The sequence below is a fragment of the Theropithecus gelada genome, chromosome 4 (assembly GCF_003255815.1).
Source record: "Theropithecus gelada isolate Dixy chromosome 4, Tgel_1.0, whole genome shotgun sequence".
In the NCBI taxonomy this organism is placed as follows: Eukaryota; Metazoa; Chordata; class Mammalia; order Primates; family Cercopithecidae; genus Theropithecus; species Theropithecus gelada.
This window is the reverse complement of record NC_037671.1, coordinates 142,051,909-142,059,038: the sequence shown is the minus strand read 5'-3', so window position 1 is coordinate 142,059,038 and position 7,130 is coordinate 142,051,909. Positions and strand designations below refer to the sequence as shown.

The 7,130-nt window shown below is 39.7% G+C and overlaps 1 non-coding gene across 1 annotated transcript; it reads left to right on the top strand.

Annotated features, from left to right (window-relative positions):
- The first annotated feature begins 722 nt into the window (after positions 1 to 722).
- Positions 723 to 831, top strand: LOC112623877. Its single transcript, XR_003119236.1, has one exon. It is a non-coding gene; the product is annotated as a U6 spliceosomal RNA (small nuclear RNA).
- The last annotated feature ends 6,299 nt before the right edge of the window (positions 832 to 7,130 follow it).

Here is a 7,130-nt window from a genome sequence, read left to right as displayed (position 1 = left end):
AATGTACACTGATGAGAATGGCAAAAATAGTTGGATAATACAACATTTGGTGGTGGTGTTGGGTCACAGGCAACCTTCTGCACTGCTGGAGGGAATGTAGGCTAGTATAGTTTATGGACAGTAATTTTGCTGTCTTCAGCCACATTAGGTACCCATAGCTCTACTCCCCTGCCGGGATCATAACAGGACATGAATAAGGAAGTAGAGGAGTTAGGATGTCCATCACTTGGAATAAGCAAGTGAAACTTGGTGATGCACACCATGGAGCACAATATCACATTTAGAAGCAATGAACTAGATGTACATGTAACAGCACAGACAGATCTTTAAAACATAGTATAGAGTAAGAAAAGTAAGTTGCAGATCGGAACCATTATATGTAATTTCATATAAGGGTTTAACATACACAAACAACAATACTTTTTTTTTTTACAAGGTTGCACACAAATTCAAGAAAGCATATAAACCACATTACGACTGTTGCCTGCAGCTGGAAAGAGAGCAGGGTTGGAAGATAAATAGTATATACGTAAATAAACAAAAATGAGCTGGGTACGGACCTTGATGATACCGAGCCTTGAAATGAGTATGGTTAGCTCCATCCTGGCACCTGAGGTAATTAAAGGAGTAAGAGATGAAGAAGTAAGGGAAGGCTGGTTATCTGGAGTTGAAAGCTGGGTAGATTGAATGTAAACAGCAGCTAAGAGGTATTGGTAAATTTAGTGCTCGCTTTGGCAGCAGCACATATACTAAAATTGGAGTGATACAGAGAAGATTAGCATGGCCCAGCGCAAGGATGACATGCAAATTTGTGAAGGGTTCCACATTTTTTAAAATTTCCCACTCATCAACCAGGAAGAACCAAATTTACTCTTCATTCACGCATACATTCATTTACTCATTTAGTAGATAACTTCTCCCTGTCCACTGGGGAAAAAAAAAAAAAAGAGGTATTGGTAAATTTAGAAAGACACCTGAAACATGCATAGCTCAGCTCTTTATCTTTCTCTTGGGAGCCAGCCTCCGTTGTGAGGTCTCGCTTAGGTTTGGGCCTCCTAGGATTGAGTGGGCAAATCTTAATTCTGTGGTTTAGCTAGTAGGCCCATTTGGGTTCCACACTTCCAGCTGAACTTAATTAGTAAAGACTTCCATTCTTACTTTCTTACTCAAATTGCTCATCACTGGGTAGGTAAGAGGGATGCTATTAATTGGGAGCCCTTCTTGGAGACTACAGCTTTCACAGGCACACAAGTAGCCTGAACTTTGTTATTATGATGATTTGCCAGCCAATTTTTCCATCATCTTATCCACCTGGATCAAGGTACAGCCTGGACTTAACAAAAAGCAGCGTATTGAGCTAAGGAGTAAAGGTACTATTCTCACCACTAGAGAGGAGTGTAGCTGTTATCGGAGCTTCCTATCAGAATCTGTTGACTCAGGTTAGTGTGTAAAATTAAATTCACAGATTAAACAAGCTTGCTTATCAGGCTTTTGCTGGACATTTTCAATTATTACTATGTTACTAGGGTAGGGTATTCTAGAAGGAAAAATGAAAATAGGGCTGCAGACATGCTGGGAACAATGGGCAGGAGGCAGCAAGAGAGTCAAACAGCACTTAGAAACCTTAGCCATGGAGGAGAGCCTTGTCCAGTACAACAACCGACATCCGTAGCCTCAGGACAAAGCAAATTTCTGCTCCATATTCTGCTCATTAGGTGAGAAAATATCTAATCCATTTTCAATAGATTGTCATTTTTAAAAAGGCATCTGAAATGGCTAACTTCAGCTATTTGAAAAATCAGTAATGTGCAATATCTCATCCCTCAGTCTTATTTGATAAATGAGATATGGTCTGATATTACTGTCTTAAAATAATTATATATTTATAAAGTCTAATTTTGATACTCTTCTAAAAATGTACACTTTATTCCTCTCTGTAGTGATCTAAATAATAAAGCCAAGTTTATTATTATGAATGCTTTGTACTTCTAAGGTCTTTTCTAAATCCAGTTAAACATGTAAGTGTGTTAAACAAAGAAGTATCTTCAATTTAAACCATTATCCTGGATGCTCTCTGGCTTTATAGAATGCTGTGGATTTGCAATATGTGTGTTTTATATTTTGCAATGGTAGACTTTGATCAGGTGAAACATAGTTAAATAGTAATCCGTAATAAATTTATATTACATATACAGCCATGTTTGCAAAACTTCTTTCCATCTTATAATGATAATAATGACTTTAACTTTTAATTTCTTCCGTTCTAGTTTGAGGAAACTGTGAGTGTGTTTGAAAACTTTGGCTGGCAGTAATGCTTCTAAGATCATTCGAACACACATCTTCCAGTGCGTTAGAAACACACATCTGATCTCTAGAGTTGTTATATTCATGCAAATGCTTAGCTCTTCATGCACACTGAATTAGAAGGAATCAATATAAATATGAGTAGATATCTTTACATTGCAGAGTAGAAATCTGCTGAGAATTATTTATCACATACTCCAGAAACTGAACATAAAAAAGTTAACTATTTTTATGCTTAAAATGCAATATGTGATTATTCTATAAAGGTAAACATTTAAAAAGTATAGGATGGAGTGAGGTTTGTGTCTTCTTGATTCCCTTTCCTGACCCTCCTCAGATAACCACTGTTATATTTTGTGTGTATCCCTTCAGAACTTCCAAAACTGGGCTTTTGTTTTTGGCACAGGAATGTTGCTATTCAAATATAATTATTATACTGTGACTACACTGACCATCATACAGGTAAAGTTTTTAAATGCAGATAAAATGTGATTTTATATAGGTAAAGTTATAATAGGGACTTTGAGGAATCATTTTACAGTGTTAAACCTGACTCATTTCAAATTCAATTCTTTTGTACCGGAAGAGCTGGTTAGGCCTGTTTTTCCTGGTTCCCACAGTCTTCCAGGCTCAATCCATCTTTACCCCAAATTCTTATACACCCAGTGAAAACTTGTTTTTGCAATATCTATATATTTAACTTTTAATAATTGTAGGATAAATTGCTTTTCTACTTTTCTTCTTTGTAGAAAAAAAGTCGACTAGTATAGGCAATAGTAGCTTGAACTTTGCGTCTGACAGACTGAATACTTTGGAGATGGTTATTGCCAAGTTTTTTGGGTCTTAAATAAATAAAAAGCTTAACAATTTGTCATTTCACGCTTTTAAGTACATCAAAAGCGTTGGATGAACGTAAGTAGTGGAGTAATTTTCAGTTTTACATTTTCAATTATCAATGCTTGGTTAAAGTGAGCAAATACTAAATAAATGCATAAAAGTGCTTACTAAATAAATGGAAACAAAAAGTGGCTCTAATAAAAATGTTGCAATATTTTCTCATCAATAATTGAAAAGACAAATGATTCCAAGTTCATTCATTCATTCATTCACTCATTCATCTGATGTTTGATTAGTGCACCCAACTGTCCATCTATCCATCCACCTGTCCATCCATCTTTCTACCCATGCCTTCTTTTAAAAAATACTTTTTAAACACCTTCTCTGCGCATGGCATGTAAGAGGATATTAAGACAAAATGAAACAAAATATAAAACACCAATGGCATCTCCAAGAAGGTAAACATCAACAGTCTAGTTACAATTCTTGAAGTGGATATTTTGGGGTAATATTTCTCAAGAAAAAAGTCATAAAGTTGATTTATACAAGCCTGAAGTAAATTGTCTTGGAAATTAAAATTCAAGATAGACATTTGTAGTTAATGACCTTACCCTGGAGGATCTCAATTTAATAGAACTGGATTTGCATACATAGTTATTAACTGTGAGTTCTTGATCAAATTGTTTTTTTGTTCAGTGCTGGATTCCTCATCTGTCATAGAGAGATAATGAAACCTACTTCTCAAACTCATCAGGAATATTAAAATATGATACTTGAAAGCCTTTGTAATTCTACAGTGTAGTACAGTTCTAAGGTCACTTTTACAGGCATTTCTTTCTTCCTTTCACTTTTCGAAACAAGGTCTCCCTCTGTTGCCCATTCAGGCATGAAGTGGTATAATCTTAACTTGCCACAGCCCCTACCTCCTCGGCTCGGGTGATCTGGGACTACTGGCATGCACCACCACGCCCAGCTAATTTTTTGTATATTTTGTAGAGACACGGTTTCTTCATGTTGCCCAGGCTGGTCTTGAACTCTTGGGCTCAAGCAATCCGCTTGCCTTGGCCTCCCAAAGTGTTGGGATTACAGGTGTGAGCCATCGCACCCAGGCACATTTTTGATGTTTTGTAGAGACAAGGTCTCACTATGTTGCCAGGCTGGTCTCAAACTTCTGGATACAAGTGAACCTCCCACCTCGGCCTCCCAAAGTGCTGGGATTATAGGTGTAAGCCACCATGCCCAGCTTACAGGTATTTCAGTGAGGTAAAGACACATTTTCAGAAGTACAGAACACTTCTCCTTATTTTGTGCAACCATTGTGTTTGCACGATCGTTAATGATATTTTGTTCCAATGTAAAATTAGTCAATGTTGGTAAGCCAAGATAAATCTATATCTAAATATTTGGTCTAGTTGATTCTAGTATAGGAAGGAGTGCTGGAAGTGAGGAAGGGTGGACAGAAGAGATAGAAAGTGCTGCAATGTGGGGTGAGAAAACAGGAGTGGGCAGTGAGAGATGGTGTGGAGTGGTAGCTGTACAGAGCTGGCCTTACCATAGATTGTTTCATGCTGGCGATCATTCTGGAGCTGATTCTCTAATCAACCTGAGGGCCCATGGATATTTTGAAAGTGCACCTTAAAATTCTAGAATGTTAACTCTACAAGAGAATGCACCATTATCCATTCCAACCCTTTCATTTTTGGAGGAAGAAATGATAGCAGCGATGTTAAGTGACTTGCCCAAAGTCACATAGTGAGTGGCAGAAACATATGATAATTTGACAGTTGTTTTGACATGGGACCATTTTAGAGTCCTAAAAAATAAGTTATTGAATTTTATCTGTTCTTAGTTTTAACTAATGCGTGCAACAGACTTGAGTGTCATCCTCTATATAACTAAATCACCTTTGTGTTAGAATCAAGGAGGGGGCTGGGGTGGGTGAGGCACAGACACTTGCTGCCAGAGCATGTGTAACCAGCAGTCCTTTGTTCACCATACCTGCTTCAATCATTATTAGGAAACCTAAAAATGTCTATTACAGATAAGACAGGTGATGGTGGGAGGGATGTTTGGACCACAATGTGCTGATTCCCATCTTCACTTCAAACTGCTCAGAAAGCCGCGATTCAATTTCATAATTTCTCTCATTGCTGGGTGTGGTGTCTCATGCCTATAGTTCCAGCATTTTGGGAGGCCAGGGTAGGAGGATTGCTTGAGCTCGGGAGTTCAAGGGCAGCCTGGGCAACATAGTGAGATCCTGTCTCTACAACAAATAAAAAAAGTAGCCGGGTGTGTTGGCATGCACCTGTAGTCCCAGCTACTTGGGATGCTGAGGCAGGAGGATTGCTTGAGCCCATGAGGTCAAGGCTGAAGTGAGCCATGATTGTACCAACCCACTCCAGTCTGGATGACAGAGTGAGACTCCGTCTCAGATAACAATCATAATTATTATAATTATAATTGTAACTTCTCTCAGTACTTTGTATCACACACCACACTTAAAGCTATCAAATACCTCTATGATGTTAGCTTTGGACAACATTGTTGCAACACGTTACAACTGTATCTTCGGCCAGGCACAGGTGACTCAGTACCTGCAATCCCAGCACTTTGGGAGGTCAAGGCAGGAGGACTGCTTGAACTCAGAAGTTCAAGACCAGCTTGGGCAACATGGCAAAACCCTGTCTCTACAGAAAACAAAGCACCAAAAGTTAGCCAGGTGTGGTAGCACACACCTGTAGTCCCAGCTACTCAGGAGGCTGAGACAGAAGGATCACTTGAGCCTGGGAGGTGGAGGCTGCAGTGAGCTGAGATGGTGTCCCTGCACTCCTGCCTGGAAGAGACTGTCTCAAAAAGAGTATCTTCATTGCCTTAAAAATTACAAAAGTAATAGATATATGGAAATTCCAAACAACACAAAAATGAGTAAAGCAGAAAAAGCCTTGAAATGAGGCAAGGTTAGGGAAGGATAAGAGTCGAGATATCCATAATAAAAAACCACTGATGACCTTTTGATGGAGGTCAAGTGGTTCTGTCTCAGTAGTTCTAAGGCAGGGGCCACAGCTGTCCAGCTTTCTAACTTGCATTAGGACCCAAGTCACTGCCTTACTGCTTCTTGGGTTAGCCTTACAGGTATTTCCCGTATAAGCCTCTGTCCTCCTTTGTGTAAAGAGCCCCAGGACATCTCTACTAAAAAATACAAAAAACGAGCCGGGTGAGGTGGCGGGCGCCTGTAGTCCCAGCTACTCAGGAGGCTGAGGCAGGAGAATGGCGTAAACCTGGAGGCGGAGCTTGCAGTGAGCTGAGATCCGGCCACTGGACTCCAGCCTGGGCGACAGAGCGAGACTCCGTCTCAAAAAAAAAAAAAAAAAAAAAAAAGAGCCCCAGGACAGCAGGATGCTTTGGTGGAAAAAGGTCAAGGTCAGTATCAGGCCCAGGTTCAAACCTTGCTCTGCACTGAGTAGGTCACTGAGCTTTCCAGTTTGTTTATTCATTTGCACCTGTGGATAAAAACCACTGTGTGGTGTTGCGAGGATTAGACACCTCGCCTTGGTAGTAAGGAGTTCAGTCAGTGGAAGCTATTGTGATTGCCACCGTCAGGTAGTTCTAGTTTGAACTTCAGGACCTCAAAAATAGTAACTCAGATTTTCAGAAGTCAGCACAGGCAACTCTAGGGGAAGATCCTGTGAACAAACCTTAATGAGCTCAGAAAGCTGGTTTTGCATGCCGGAGCAACCAACAACACACAGGTTGCCTTCAAGGGCCTCTGAAAACTGTTACGAAGGTGAGCAACCATCCCAAAAAGAAACATTGAAGATTTAGTTTTCAAAAGCATCATTCATCTCAGAAGAGTGCTTGTATTGCCTATTCTACCAAACAGGATGTTATTATGCAAACTTCAGGATCTATCGAGAAACTCTCCAAGTGGGAAGTCCCTGGCCTTGGGGGAAAAGAGAGTAATTGTATTAACTAATTAGTGAAGGATCACT